This window comes from Eublepharis macularius, chromosome 10, assembly GCF_028583425.1.
Source record: "Eublepharis macularius isolate TG4126 chromosome 10, MPM_Emac_v1.0, whole genome shotgun sequence".
Classification (NCBI taxonomy): Eukaryota; Metazoa; Chordata; class Lepidosauria; order Squamata; family Eublepharidae; genus Eublepharis; species Eublepharis macularius.
This window is the reverse complement of record NC_072799.1, coordinates 7669436-7683487: the sequence shown is the minus strand read 5'-3', so window position 1 is coordinate 7683487 and position 14052 is coordinate 7669436. Positions and strand designations below refer to the sequence as shown.

Genomic DNA, 14052 nt, shown 5'->3' with positions numbered 1-14052 from the left:
ATCCTGATATACTTACTCAGTGGCTTGGGAACCACATGTGGTTCTATGATGTGCCACCTGTGGTTCTGAGCACTGTTCTGTGGTATGGTATCTGCTAACCCATAAGAAGCATGCCTGATATAACCTAAAGATTACTTTGATAGAGTACACTAAAGGAGTTCAACTTTCCTTTTGGGAAAAGTGGGTAAGGCCCTTGCACAATGGAGTATGTGGTTGGCAGGTGGTTTCCACCTTAAAACAGCTGCCATCAGCAGAACAGGTAAGCTGCGAGTCTCCCTGAGGTGCAAGCCTCATGCCTACAATGGAAGCAAATGCCACTTTGGGGGGTGATGAGCCATTGCAATTGTGGTTGAGAGCTGTGGAGTATTAATTCCCTATACTGTGTCTTGTTCTTGTATGCCTGGATTGGTTATGCACTTAGACTGCTCCAAGTGTGAGAGCTGTGGGTTCTAGTTCAAGCCTTTTGTTTTGCTACTGCTAGGGCTGTAGCTGGCCAAACGCTAAACTTTGCCTTCTTGCCAACATCCCCCTTGATGGGATGTTGTCATGTTCCTTCTTTTTAACGTATGGGTGCCTTTCCCCAATAGGCTACTGGGGAACTGACAGGAATGTCTTTTGTAAATGTTCAGTTGTGTGGTCCCTTGTTGCTTCTCCTGTCTGCATTCTCCTTACTATAGCAAAAGGCTGGTGTGCCTGATTTTCTCCCCACCCACCCACCCAAGACCTGAACCCTTGCATGGGAGAGGTCTTGGGTGTTCTATCAGCACTGCTTCTGTTGAGAGAGTGAAAGAAGCACAAAAAGTGCTATAGCTGGAGTGGCCATGACTTCTTTTCTGGTACATGCACTTGGCAAAAAAGAATATGGTTGCAAGGGACTTGAACTAGCATGTGCGAGCTCTTTGGAGCGTGCTCACTCCAGGGCTTTGACCAGCCATGCGAGAGTGCTCCTTCCAATGTAGAGTGGTATTCCCTCCCTTGCTGTGTTCTGCATGTGGGTGATGGTGGTCTGACACTAGGAAATACAGGCATGTTAGCAGTAGAGATGGGCATGAACCTAAATGCGAACCAAAAAAACCCCACGAACCAGCCCGGTTCGGGGTTCATGAACCAGGGTTTGTGGAAGCTGGTTTCCACGAACTTCCACGAACTGGACTACTGGTTCGCTTGGTTCGTATAAAAGGCCCAGTTTAAATGGCCATTTCCCCAGGGGAAATGGCCATTTAAACTTTTTCTTTCACTTGCAAGCATCAGGTCTCTTTAAACTATCAGCTGGCAGGCAGCAGGGGGGATCCTGCCAGCTGCAAGCGAGTGAGCAAGAGAGAGAGTTATTTCCCCTGAGCCAACAACTTCAAGCCAACCAGAGTTAATCCAGAAACAAGGGCTGGGGCTGGGGCTGGGGGTTGGGTCATTTAAAGGGCCCTTTCCTGCCGCTTGCAAGCAGCAGGTCCCTTTAAACTATCAGCTGGCAGCCAGCAAGGGGGGGGATCCCCCTGCCACCTGCCAGTTGATAGTTTAAAGGGTCCTGCCCCTTGCAAGCGGCAGGAAAGGGCCTTTTAAATTATTAAATGCCCCTTTCCCTGCCAGAAAGGGACATTTAAGCCCCATGAACCACAAACTGGTTCGCAACTGGGCCAGTTCCGTGCCAGTTCGTGGAAACCCCACGAACCCCATGGTTCGGGGTTTTTCTGGTGTGTGCCCATGTCTAGTTAGCAGTACATTGGTTGAATGCTACTGTCTGCCTTTCATGAGGGAGCAAGCAGCATGCCGCTCCATGACTGGTGGGTGTGACACCCCCCCTTACACACTGCCACCCACTACAAACCTCCCTTCACTGATTGGGGGCTTCCCAGGTTGTTAAGAGGAGTCACACCACACTACCTGTTTAACTGCTATATATCGGGTAGAGAGCTCTTACTCAAATCCAGACAGACAGACAGCATGTGTGTGTGTGTGTTATTTCCCCTCAGCCAACAACTTCATGCCAACCAGAGTTAATCCAGAAACAAGAATAACTTTTATTTATAACATAGAACATGGAGCAAATGATTTTAAAACACACAGATATTTTGTGTTTCAACAAGGAATGGTTATAATGCATCAGAACAGATGTGAAGAGCCAGCTATGTCTCTGCTGGTTCTCCTTGGAAACCTCAAAAACCTCCTCACTCAAGAACTGCATTAACTGATCCTGCAATGGACATTCAACTCTTACTGGTCCCAGCATTCTACCAGGTCTCATTGGCCGTTCTCCGGGAGGGGCAGAGCTGGAACCATTCCTGTCCGTCACAGTGGGTTCCAACAGGGCTGCTACGGTCTCCAGTGCAATGGCTATGCTCTTCACACCATGGAGTGGGGTCTTTTCTGCATATATTTCCTCTCTGCTGATTAAGCAAAGGATACTGACTAGGACCACCAGCACAGCATGAGGGTCTTATGGTTTGGCTGTAACACATGAACTGTTCAGTTTTTTACTCATTATTTATCTTAATAAGGCCAATCTTAAAAAAGGAAAAAAGATAGTTTATCTGAAAGGACTGTTATGCCAAATGAGAAGTGCTCGTTTATAGCAAAAAAAGGTTTATATAATGATCAATTAGCTATTGCAACTTAAAATTTTAAGTCAATATTATATTAGAAGGCTGCGCACCCCGAGAATGTTTAAAATACTTACCAGAGTCAATCAAGCATCAAGTTAATCTCATTTACAGAATCTCTGCTTCCATTTTTACTCTTCTCCACAATAGGTTTTATTGTGTTCATACTGGATAGCATGACTCCTTTGCAAAGGGCACAGTTGTTTTCTACTGTAGCTTGACTAATGCTTTCTGGACTGAGCTCACCAATCCACTATTAATAGAGCTCTTGGAATACATTCACCACTTGTTAATTTCAATTATTTACCACTTGCTAATTTCAAAAGTATTTACAGGCATATTGTACATGGAAATGCAAGAGAAACCATCTAATATGGTAATATAAACATTTTTATTATATTGATATTGTTCTTACAGGAAAGATATACCACTTTTGATATACATGATAATTACTAATGAATATTTTCTCTGAATGTCCAAAGACATTAGATATTGTCAAACTACCACACCCCCTTTCACATGACAGATTTGGTAAAAGTGTTGATAACTGAACTCTGAAGAACTAAGATGAAAAAGAGGAGCCTGATGTTATGCCATAATTTCCCAAACTACTATTTATTTCAAAAATACAATTATAATACCAAGAGATTCAGGACAGGCTCTGGAACAGAGACAGCTCCAGTGGCTCTAGTTGATGACCTCCGCCTGAATGTAAACAAAGACCATGATTCTTCGTTGCTTCTCCTGAATCTATCTGCAACCTTTGATACAGTACACTACGCCATCTTGTTGAGGCATTTGGAGGCAGAAGAGGGTTTCAAGGGATGTGTCTTAGACTAATTAAAATCATTTCTTATGCAACAAACTTAAAGGGTTGCTGCTGGAGACCAGCTATCTGAGGAATGGGAATTATCTTGAGTAGTCCACAGAGCACAATCTTATCCTCCATGCTATTCAACCTCTATGTAAAGCCTGTAGGAGAACTCATTCATACCTTTGGAAATAGATATCGATATGCAGATGACACCCAGCTCTATATCCCACTATCCAAATCACAGAGGGAGGCAGTAGAGATCTTGGGTCGCTGCCTGACAGCTGCAGTCAAAAGGCTACCAGCAAACAAATTGAAGTTAAATCCAGACAAGACAAAAGATAGAGATCTTGAAAGACACTGGGCTCTCCATTTTCAACAGAATTCATCTGACCTTTGTAGAATCAGTTAAGAGCCTAGGAGTTATACTGAATCCAGCACTACTGCTAGAAAAGCAGGTTAAGGCAGCTGCAAAAAAGGCTTCCAAGCCTAGCTTCCTCAATATGGCCCATCTGGCCACCTGCATCTGTGATACAGTAACATTGAGACTTGACTACTATAATGGACTATACATTGGTCTCTCCTCTAAGTTAACTTGGAGACTCCAGTTGGTGCAGAATGCTGCAGCTTATTATCAGGAGCTAGCAGGCACATTAATATTACTCTCATTCTGCAGTCATTTCATTGGCTACCTATCAGTTACCGGGCTCAATTCAAGGTATTGACTATCACATACAAAGCTTTTCACAGCCTTGGTCCATCATACGTATGGGACCGCCTCTGTCCCTATGACCCACCATGGCTGCTTTGCTCATCTGAACAGGGCTTTCTTCAGATGCCACCTTGCACATGGGCAAAATCAACAGCTGCCCATACACATGCATTCTCTGTGACGGCTCCCACATATGAAACAGCCTACCTGAAGAGGTCAGGAGAGCTCCCACGCACCTAGCTTTCTGCAAACTTCGCAAAACTGAATTATCCAAGAAGGCACTTTACTCCAAAAAGATTGCTGTACTGTAAGGAGATGCATTTAATAAAGGGATGGGGAATATAGACTTTACTAATATGTACTTTCTGTTGCTGTAAGTATGATCCTACTGGGTAGTTTTTACACTGTTTAATATTCTTAGAATTGTTTATGCTGGTTTTAAATCTTTGCAAATTTGCATTCATATAAGCTATTATATTGTTTATTGAAATTGACTGTACTGACTCACACTGTGTAACAATAACAACAATGACTAGGTTTATATATCGCTCTTCTACAGATTAGAGAGGTGAACAAAGAGTGTTACTATTATCCCTTACTCAAAGCCACCAGCTAAGCTCATAGTAGTAATGGGATTTGAACCAGCCAAGTGTTGATTTGCAGCCTGACCACTTAACCACTATGCTACAGAAACTCTCTGCTTTGAGTCTTAGTGAGAAAGGCAAACTATAAATAACTTAAAAAAATAAAATAAAACTGATCAACGCCTTTGTATAGAACTCAGCTTACATCCCCTCCTCTGATATTATTCTTTATCATAGAGACAATTTAAAATGTGGCAACCACTTGAAAAAAAACTGATATACGCACTAAAACCATAAACAGTTGAAATCCATAATAAATTGAAGGTTTCTTATTACTTACATTCCTTTGCACAGTTCAGCTTTAATAGTCTTTCACTCAGTATTTACAGATTCTGAGATTCAGAAGGATCATAGCCCAGTGGCAGATCATCTGATTTACTTGCAGAAGATCCCAGTTTCAACCCTTGGCATCTCCTGATAAATGGCTATCAGGGCTTATAATGGCATAAGCCGGAAAGTCCAGAGACCGACGTCCAGTCAGAGCAGACAATAATAAGGTAGATGAACCTTTAATTTAATATAGCAGATTTTCACATGTCCATGTGAAAGACAAACTTACTTTTAAAAAACTCTGAACAACATCTTAGGAAGTGGACATTTCTTACATCTAATTCTGGCCTGTTGCTTCAGTACTGTAATGAAGTGGCAACTCTAGGCCTTCTTGCTCCAGAGGGCATGAAAAGAGCCAGAGAAGCTGCTGCCTCAATGCATGAAAGGAGCCACAAGCCTCGCCATGTTCCCTCTCTGTACTAGAGGGTCATAAAGGGAAGAGACAGGAAAAAAATCACCTGCCCTGTTGTGCTTCCAAGGAAGGAAACACGGCTTCCCAGTGCTGGGTTCCTAAAGATCCACACAAACATACAACATACAACCAATTTAAGTAATTTACAGTGTAATCCTATGCTGAGTTACTCGATTCTAAGACCACTGATTTCAATGAGCCTAGACTGGAGTAACTCTTCTTAGGACTGGATTGTTGGTGCTCATACAGGAGCACCATCTGTGGGGAGGGCGGGGTATAAATCGAACAAAATAAATTAATAATAATAAATAAATTTCTGTCATGCCAGCAAGCAGTAAACTTATCAGATACACAAGTTGGCAAAGAGCATAACAAGCTCAGCTGAAAATGTAACTTGGTTGTACTGATTATGAAGATGCTTCCCTGCAACCCATCCGTATTCAGTCTTAAGTGGATATAATTCTATGAGCTAGGCATCACGCACAGACCAAGGTTCAAATCCTAGCACTTTAGATAGGACAGAAAAAATAATCATTAGAATGTTTGCAAAGTATTTACTACCAGCACCTGTTCAGTGAACTGGAGAGTAGACAGGCTGAATCACAGCTACCCTTAAAATAACTGGGAGCACTAAACCGAACCTATGCTAGCCTAAACTTCAGGATATAAGACTTCCAAATAAGTATCATGGGGGTGAGGGGGTAGAATCTGATCAGCAGCTTCTAGTGTAGGAGGACCACGTGGTATGCAGCATATGCAGCTTGAGGGATTAAAAACGTCCCTAATTTTGAAAGCAAAAGGAATTAACTGAGCAGAGATATCTGTGTATTCCGGATAATTCTCAATCAAAAGCTTATCTAATGACCGAAATCGATTAGGATCTTAAGGAATCTCCACAATCAGAAGCAGAGTATCAGTGCCAAGTGGGCAAGGGAAGGCCTCAGTCTCTATTCCCTGTTGTTGGCCCTTCATAGCAACTGGTTGGCCACTGCGTGAGACAAGATGCTGGACTAGATAGACCAGTGGATCCAGCAGAGCTCTTCTTATGTTCTTATGTTCCATATTTCACATATTCTTTAAACAAAACTTTCCTACATTTTATTGCTATATAAATCTCAAAAGAAACCCCCTAATAACCAGAAACAGAAGTGGTTAAATATGACGGGGATTAAGAAAATGCATTTAATATGATTCACATGAGGAAAGACTCCATACATGAACACATAAATATAACTCCCTCTCCCCCTTAAATACACCAACCAGATAAATGAAAAAGCCTATTTTGCCTCTAAGAAACATGGAAGGGGTCTTACAGACCATTTATTTTGACCCTCTAACCAATGCAGGAGCAGCCTAAAGCATCTCTGACAAGTATTCATCCAGCCACTCCCATTGTTTCGAGTTCTATCCTCTGTTGTCAACAGGAACAGCTTCCTTCCCTCCTCTGTGTGAGAGAGTGTGTGAGAGAGAGAGCGTGTATCAGAGGTGGTTTGCCATTGCCTGCCTCTGCAACCCTGGTCTTCATCCGCAGTCTCGCATCCAATTACTAACCAAGGCTGACCCTGCTTCGCTTCTGAGATCTGATGAGATCAGGCTGACTAAGTGACAGCCTTTTAAATACTTAAAGAGAGTGAAGTCTCTTCTCAACCGCCTCTGAACATTCCCAGATCCCTCAGTCTTTTATCACAGGGCTTGTTCTTCAGGCCCCTGATCATCTTGGTTGCTCTCCTCTGCACTCGTTCCACTTTGTCCACATCCTTTTTGAAGTGAGGCCTCCAGAACGGCACACAGTACTCCAGGTGGGGCTGACCAATACGGTACGTAGTGGGACAGTGACATCCTGTGATTTGGGTGTTATGCCTTTGGTGATACATCCCGTTCACCTTTTTGCAGCTGCATCACACTGACTGCTCAGATTTAACTTCCCGCCCACTCATATCCCAAGGTTTTGTTCTCTCTCTCTCTCTCTCACACACACACACACACACACACACACACACACACACACACACGTAACCAGAAGTGTATCCCTCATCCAATATGCATGCTTTGCATTTTTGTTACCCAGGTGGAGAACCTGGCACTTATCCATGTTAAATCACATCTTATTCAAATCTCCCCACTTTCCCAGTGTGTTGAGATTTCATTGAATCCTATCCCTATTTTCAAGGGTGTTTGCTACTCCTCCCAGTCTGGTGTCATCTGAAAAGTGTATTTATTTATTTATTTTTATGTCATTTATAGTCCGCCTTTCTCTCTGAGAGTCAAGGCGGAGTACACAGCGTGAGATTAGTACAGTCAATTTCAAGGATATTTCCATAAATAATGCCATAGGGTAAATAAACACAATTTTACAAAGACATAGCATTAGTAAGAATCCAATACAGAGTTGAAGAAATGTTAAAACAGAACAAAAGCAATTCTAGGGTTGACATTGGACAATATGAAGCACACGTAACTCATAGGAGCACATATTTAAAACGACAGAGAGTATGTAAGGTAACATAGTGGTGAAGTCTATGGTCTTTAACTCATTAGCGAAGCATCTGAGACCCCCTACCTAGAATACAAAAACCTTTTTGACTAATTTGGTTTTGCATCACTTGCAGAAAGCTAGGAGAATTGAGGCTCTACCGACCTCCTCAGGCAGGCTGTTCCACAGGGTAGGGGCCACCACAGAGAAAGCCCGTGTAGAGGCTGCTGTTGATTTCGCCCATGTGCAGGATGGCACCTGCAAAAGACTCTGTTCAGATGAATGAAGCTGCTGTGGGGGAACATTGGGAGGGAGGCAGTCCCGTAGGTATGCCAGACCAAGACCATGAAGAGCTTTGTACGTGATAACCAATATCTTGAACTGAGCATGATAACTGATAGGTAGCCAATGTAATGACTGCAGAATGGGGGTGATGTCCATGCTCCCTTCACACCCTTGTCCAGATCATTTATAAAAATGTTGAAAAGCACTGAACCTAGGACCGAGCCCTGTGGCACTCCACAGGACACCTCCCTCCAATCCGATGTGATGACATTAACAACTAATCTTTTGGTGCAGCCAAATCCCTATCCATCTAACCACCCCAGAGTCCACTTGCTGTAACTGGCTGTAGAAGATTTTCCATTCCTTATAATTGCCTACGAGGATTTAAATAGCAAAGTTATCTGAGAAAAGGCTAAAAAAAACCTGCTACATTTGCCAAAAAGAAATGGTGATTGGGGAAGATGGCAGCAATCCGTAAACATCAAAGAAAGGGGAATCCTTCCATCATTGCTGAAGCCAGCCCCATTCACCAAGTGCTTTTCTTTTATGATGTTTTATGATGTGAAGCAGTTTATGCTGGAAAGTGACATACAAATATTGTAGGATATAAACATGCACATGTCATTTTACAGAGATATAAAAAAATAAACTTGAAAGTAAGTGTTCTTACAACAAAGCATCCCAAGAACCATTCAACAACAGAAGAAGCCACCCAGAAGGGCTGAGGAATCTAATTCCACCGAGATAGTTAAAGGAAGGGACAGGCAGTGCTACGGACAAGAATGTCTAAATCTTCTGTACATGGCATTAGAAGGGGTTCATTGATTCATCAACTACTTTATGCAAAAAAAAGTTTAAACCTCTCTTCCTCATGAAATCAGAGAATTGTCATTTGCAAAGTATATTACTCAACAGTAAATTACACCCTCGTACACTGGGGGACCAGAGTGTAACATACCACTGAAGACCTCCCACCACCCATGCAGGAAAACGCTGTATTTTAATATTTTATACCCGCCAATTTTAATTGTTTATGATATAATGTTTTAAAGTTTTTATAATGTTTTTATTGTTTTAAACTGTTGTTAAACCACCCTCAGCCTGTCTGACGGGGAGGGTGGTCTAGAAATGTGATAAAATAAATAAAATAAATAAATACTTTGCGAGCTGCAGATCAAGGCAGATAAATGCCTAGAAAGGTACTTGTTTTCAGATCTGTACATCTACCAGTTTGTTCATCTTAATGTGAAAGATGCCTTATCAGAGGTAAGGAATTTAACTGACAGATTACAAGGAACACCTTATGTACAAAGTGTGTATAAATTCAGCAGTCTATTTCAGCTCAGGGCTGAGTATATGGCACTGTGTCACAGGCCATTTTATAATAGTGGACAAAAGTATAACCAAGTTCAATGAAAATGTAGCCAAGGCCACAGCAACATGGAGTAAACGTCCAAAGCATCCATCCTCAAGCCACATCATTTCTCACACTAAGAAACCGTATTTTTTTACTCCATAGGGTTCTTCCAAAACATCCAGATGAGCGAGTGTACATCTGTACTTACACAGTCTTCATTACAACATCCAAAAAAATGTGGAGTGAAATCATTCTTTTACATTCACCTCCATTTGTTGACCCCCCCCCCCAATTTTACATCATATATTCCAACACTTTCTGATACTTTGCCATCTACATAAGAAGAAATTAGTTATAACATTTCAGCCCAGCACACATTTGGAAAGCATTTGGTTGATTTCAACAGAACTTACTTCAAAGTAAACATGCTTAAGAATATACGGTACCTTACAATAGGAATTATCAGTATGGTGTTTCTATTATGTTTAATATGAACACTACGTTCACTTTTACCACTGAATTCCTTACTGTGTCTCAAGTAAACATTTCCCCAATGTACTTCCTTCAGTACCAACTTAAAGATGTATCTGGAAAAAAAATACTGTAGGGATCAAACAAAGAACCATCTTACCAGCATCTTGACAGGCTGAAGTTTAAAAAAAATCAATTTTGTCCTTCCAAAAAAACCTGAACTTGGGATTTGTTTTGATACACAAACATTTGCTGAGGCCACTTACCCACAAAGGACACACAACAGACATTTAAGTGACTCGACCTTTAATGAACTGATGTCAGGTTTCACAACTGATACTATTCCATCTCTACAACCGAGAGCCAGTTTGGTGTAGTGGGTAAGAATGTGGGACTCTAATCTGGAGAACCGGGTTTGATTCCTCACTCCTCCACTTGAAGCCAGCTGGGTGACCTTGGGTCACTCACAGCTCTCTCAGAGCTCTCTCAGCCCCACCCACCTCACAAGGTGTTTTGTTGTGGGGATAATCATAACATACTTTGTAAACTGCTCTGAGTGGGTGTTAAGTCATCCTGAAGGGTGGTATATAAATCGAATGTTGTTACCATCATCATCATCATCATCATCATCATCTAAGGAGGAGATGCAATTCTGACATTATCATCATCAATGGTACTATTCAATGCAGTTGGGTACCCCAAACTTAAGCACACTTTTCATGCCAAGAAATTTTATTGAAATGCATGGGAATAGCGTGGGAGCATAATATTAGGACCTTTAATTGTACACTTTAGAGCACCTTTATTAACAAGCTTACTTCACAAAGGCAGAACCTCTTGTGTTTAGAGTTCACATATAGTCCTCACATTATATTATAATGGAGACATTTCATTAGGCCTCCTGTGTGAAATTTAAATACTTCCTTTTGAAAAAGGACAACTTTTCCTGCACTTAAGTATCTTTTTAAAGTTGTTTCATTCATCTAACTAGAAGATCATTGCCAAGAATGGTGATATATATTTATTTAAAATAGTTATAGACTGCTTTCCACTATCATTACTGATAATAAAGCAAAACTGTATAGTTATCTTTTTTTTAAAAACCCTTCAGTTTATTCTGTCTATTTGCCACTCTAGAACAGACAGCAAAGAATGCCAGCAAGATTTCTGACAAGTTAAAATAATCTAAGAAACACGTGCCAGCAATATGCTCAAATGCTTGCACTGTGGATTATATAGTATTTTCCAAATGTCAAAATCCCAGCAGACACCTTCAGGTGGACAAATTGCAAAATAAACCTCTTAGAGTTCAACAGGAAATGTTCCAAACTAAAACTGGTGGTAATATATTACCGATCAAAACACTCGTATATGTCACCGTACTGGAAATACACTCAATGTAGGGAGGGGAAAGGCAGCATAAAGCATACACCAAGAAGCACAATCCGTAGCTAAGAAGTGAATTCTGGGTCCAACATCTCAAGACCATTCTCCAAGCATGAGACATCAACAGCAGCCCCAGTGAGCAGAAAAGCAGGCTATGATGCATATTAAGCGTAGAACTTTTTAAAAGCATCTCTTTTTCAAACCTTCTTGAGAGGGTAATTTTGCAGATAAATCAATGCCAGACTCGAAGAATTCAGAGAGTAACTTTGCCGAACTCCAGCTTTGTACACAGACTGTTCTAGCAAGGCCTCCCCCTCCCCGAAATGCCACACCTGTCTTCCCATTGCTCAGACTGCGGGAGGGGGGGCATTACATGCCCCAAAATGTTTGGAGGTGAGGAAGGCTGTATTCTGATGATCAGAAACTAAAGTTCTTTCTCTCCCAATCCAATGTTTCAAGAGGAACAGAATCCTCTCAGGCCAATTTCCCCATCCAATATTAATCAGGTTTATTTGGAATGGCTCAGAAATGAAAAAAAGGCCTAAAGGGAGCAGGTCTTTAAAAGCTGGCTTTGCTACGCTACTCCTAGGGTGAAATCCTAAAGACGCTTTTCGGGAGTAAGCCCCATTTCATAACATGGGACTTATTTCTGAGTAGACCTGCTCAAGATTGCTCCCCTAAGCTCTTTTCCTAGTCACTCATCAAGAAAAACCAAGATTCGAATCCAGTAGGACCCTAAAGACCAACTAGATTTCCAGGGTATGAGTTTTCAAGAATCAGAGCTCCCTTATCAGAAGGATAAAGAGATGCTGTAAAGATCTGAAAACAGCAGCAACAACAAAAACCCTCAAGAAAGACGAGCTTTAAACAAACAAACAAAAAAAAACCACCGCAAATAGTAATGCACAACCTCAAAGTGAACAGATGAGGAACTAAAATCATAAGAACTGGATTGCAGACACACATATACCCTCCCCAGCCTATTGCACATCCTTTCTATTGCACAAACAATAAGGATACAAAAATGACCACTTATTCAAAGCAAGCCTTTTTTTGTTAGAGGATGGGGGAAAGACTGGGAGGGGCGTACTGAGGGATGACAGCTGTAGACCCTTTTCATGGGAGTAAACCTCACTGAATAACGGGTGGGGGGGAGAGAAGGCTGCAAACTTAAGGACCCTTTCCTGGGAGTAAACCCCAGTGGAGAACACAGGAGCTGCCATCCTAAGAACACTTTCCTGAGAGTAAGCCCCGTTGAATAACAAGAGGACTGCAATCCTAAGGAACCTTTCCTAAGCCCCACTGAATAACCCAGAGGCTGCAATGAGGACCCATTCCTAAGAATAAGCCCCACGGAATAACACAGAGGCTGCAATGCTTTCCTGAGAGTAAGTCCCATTGAATAACACAGAGGCTGCAATGCTAAGGACCCTTTCCTGAGAGTAAGCCCCACTGAATAACACAGAGGCTGCAATGCTTTCCTGAGAGTAAGTCCCATTGAATAACACAGAGGCTGCAATGCTAAGGACCCTTTCCTGAGAGTAAGCCCCACTGAATAACACAGAGGCTGCAATGCTTTCCTTGGAGTAAGCCCCACTGAATAACACAGAAGCTGCAATGCTAAGGACCTTTTCCTGGGAGTAAGCCCCGCTGAACAACACGGGGCTCTTTTTCTGAGCAGTCCTGCCTAGGGATGCTCCCTGCCTGTGTGCATAAGCACGCGTGTGTGTGTGTGTGAGAGAGAGAAAGAGAGGGGGGGGATTGTGTGTGCCACGGCAGAAGAGAGACCCAGGCCGGGGGGAGAAAATGACCCCCCCCAACAGGGCACGGGGGACGGGTGAATAGAGGCGGGGGGACTGCCTGCGAGGTGGAGACGGGGAGACGCCGGACACAAAGGATGGAGGGATGGGGCGAAGGGAAGGTGACAGATGGGGGGCGGGAGGAGGGGAGGGACGGGGGGAGCCGCGGGCGGCGAGGGGAGAAGGGACGGGAGGCAGGGAGAGGATGCTGCGCCCTGCCCCGGCCTCACCTCGGCTCGGCTCGGCGGGTGGGTCGGAGAGCCGCCCTCGCCTCCTCCTTCCCGGCTCGACAGAAGGAGCGACGCCGGGCTCCGGGCTCCCTTCAGCGCCGCCCGCCTCCCTGCCCCGCCTCCGTCGCCGCCTTCCGTGAGGAGAAAGGCGCGGCTCACTGCGCCTGCGCGGAGGCGACGCGGGGATGGCGGCGGCAGGTGAGGCGATGCCCCGACCGAGAAGGGCGCCGGGGCAGCGCCGCGACCTCAGGCAGGCCGGCCGCCCGGGGGCCACTGCGCAGGCGCCGGCGCCGCCGGCAGTTGGGGACCGTTGCTAAGCGGCGGCCGCGCGCTGGGAGCGCGGGGGAGGGCATCTTGCCAACCTCCAGGGGGTGGCTGTAGCCTCCCGGAATTTCTTCAGCCGAGGGGATCAGTTCCTCTGGAGGGAATGGCAGCTAGGGAGGGTGGGATCCCAACCTCCAGGGGGTGGCTGGAGAATGGCAACTGGTCTCCAGGTAAGATTGCCAGTTCCAGGTTCGGAAATTCCTGGAGATTCGGGGGATGGAGCC

General features: G+C 43.7%; 1 protein-coding gene across 1 annotated transcript in view; it reads right to left on the bottom strand.

The window, feature by feature from the left end:
* Window positions 1–13572, bottom strand: part of CTNNA2 (catenin alpha 2) — a 678629-nt gene extending 665057 nt beyond the window's left edge. The window contains exon 1 of the mRNA XM_054989920.1: window positions 13505–13572. The gene's annotated coding sequence lies outside the window, so the exon portion shown is untranslated. The remainder of the gene's footprint in view (window positions 1–13504) is intronic.
* Window positions 13573–14052: the final 480 nt, after the last annotated feature.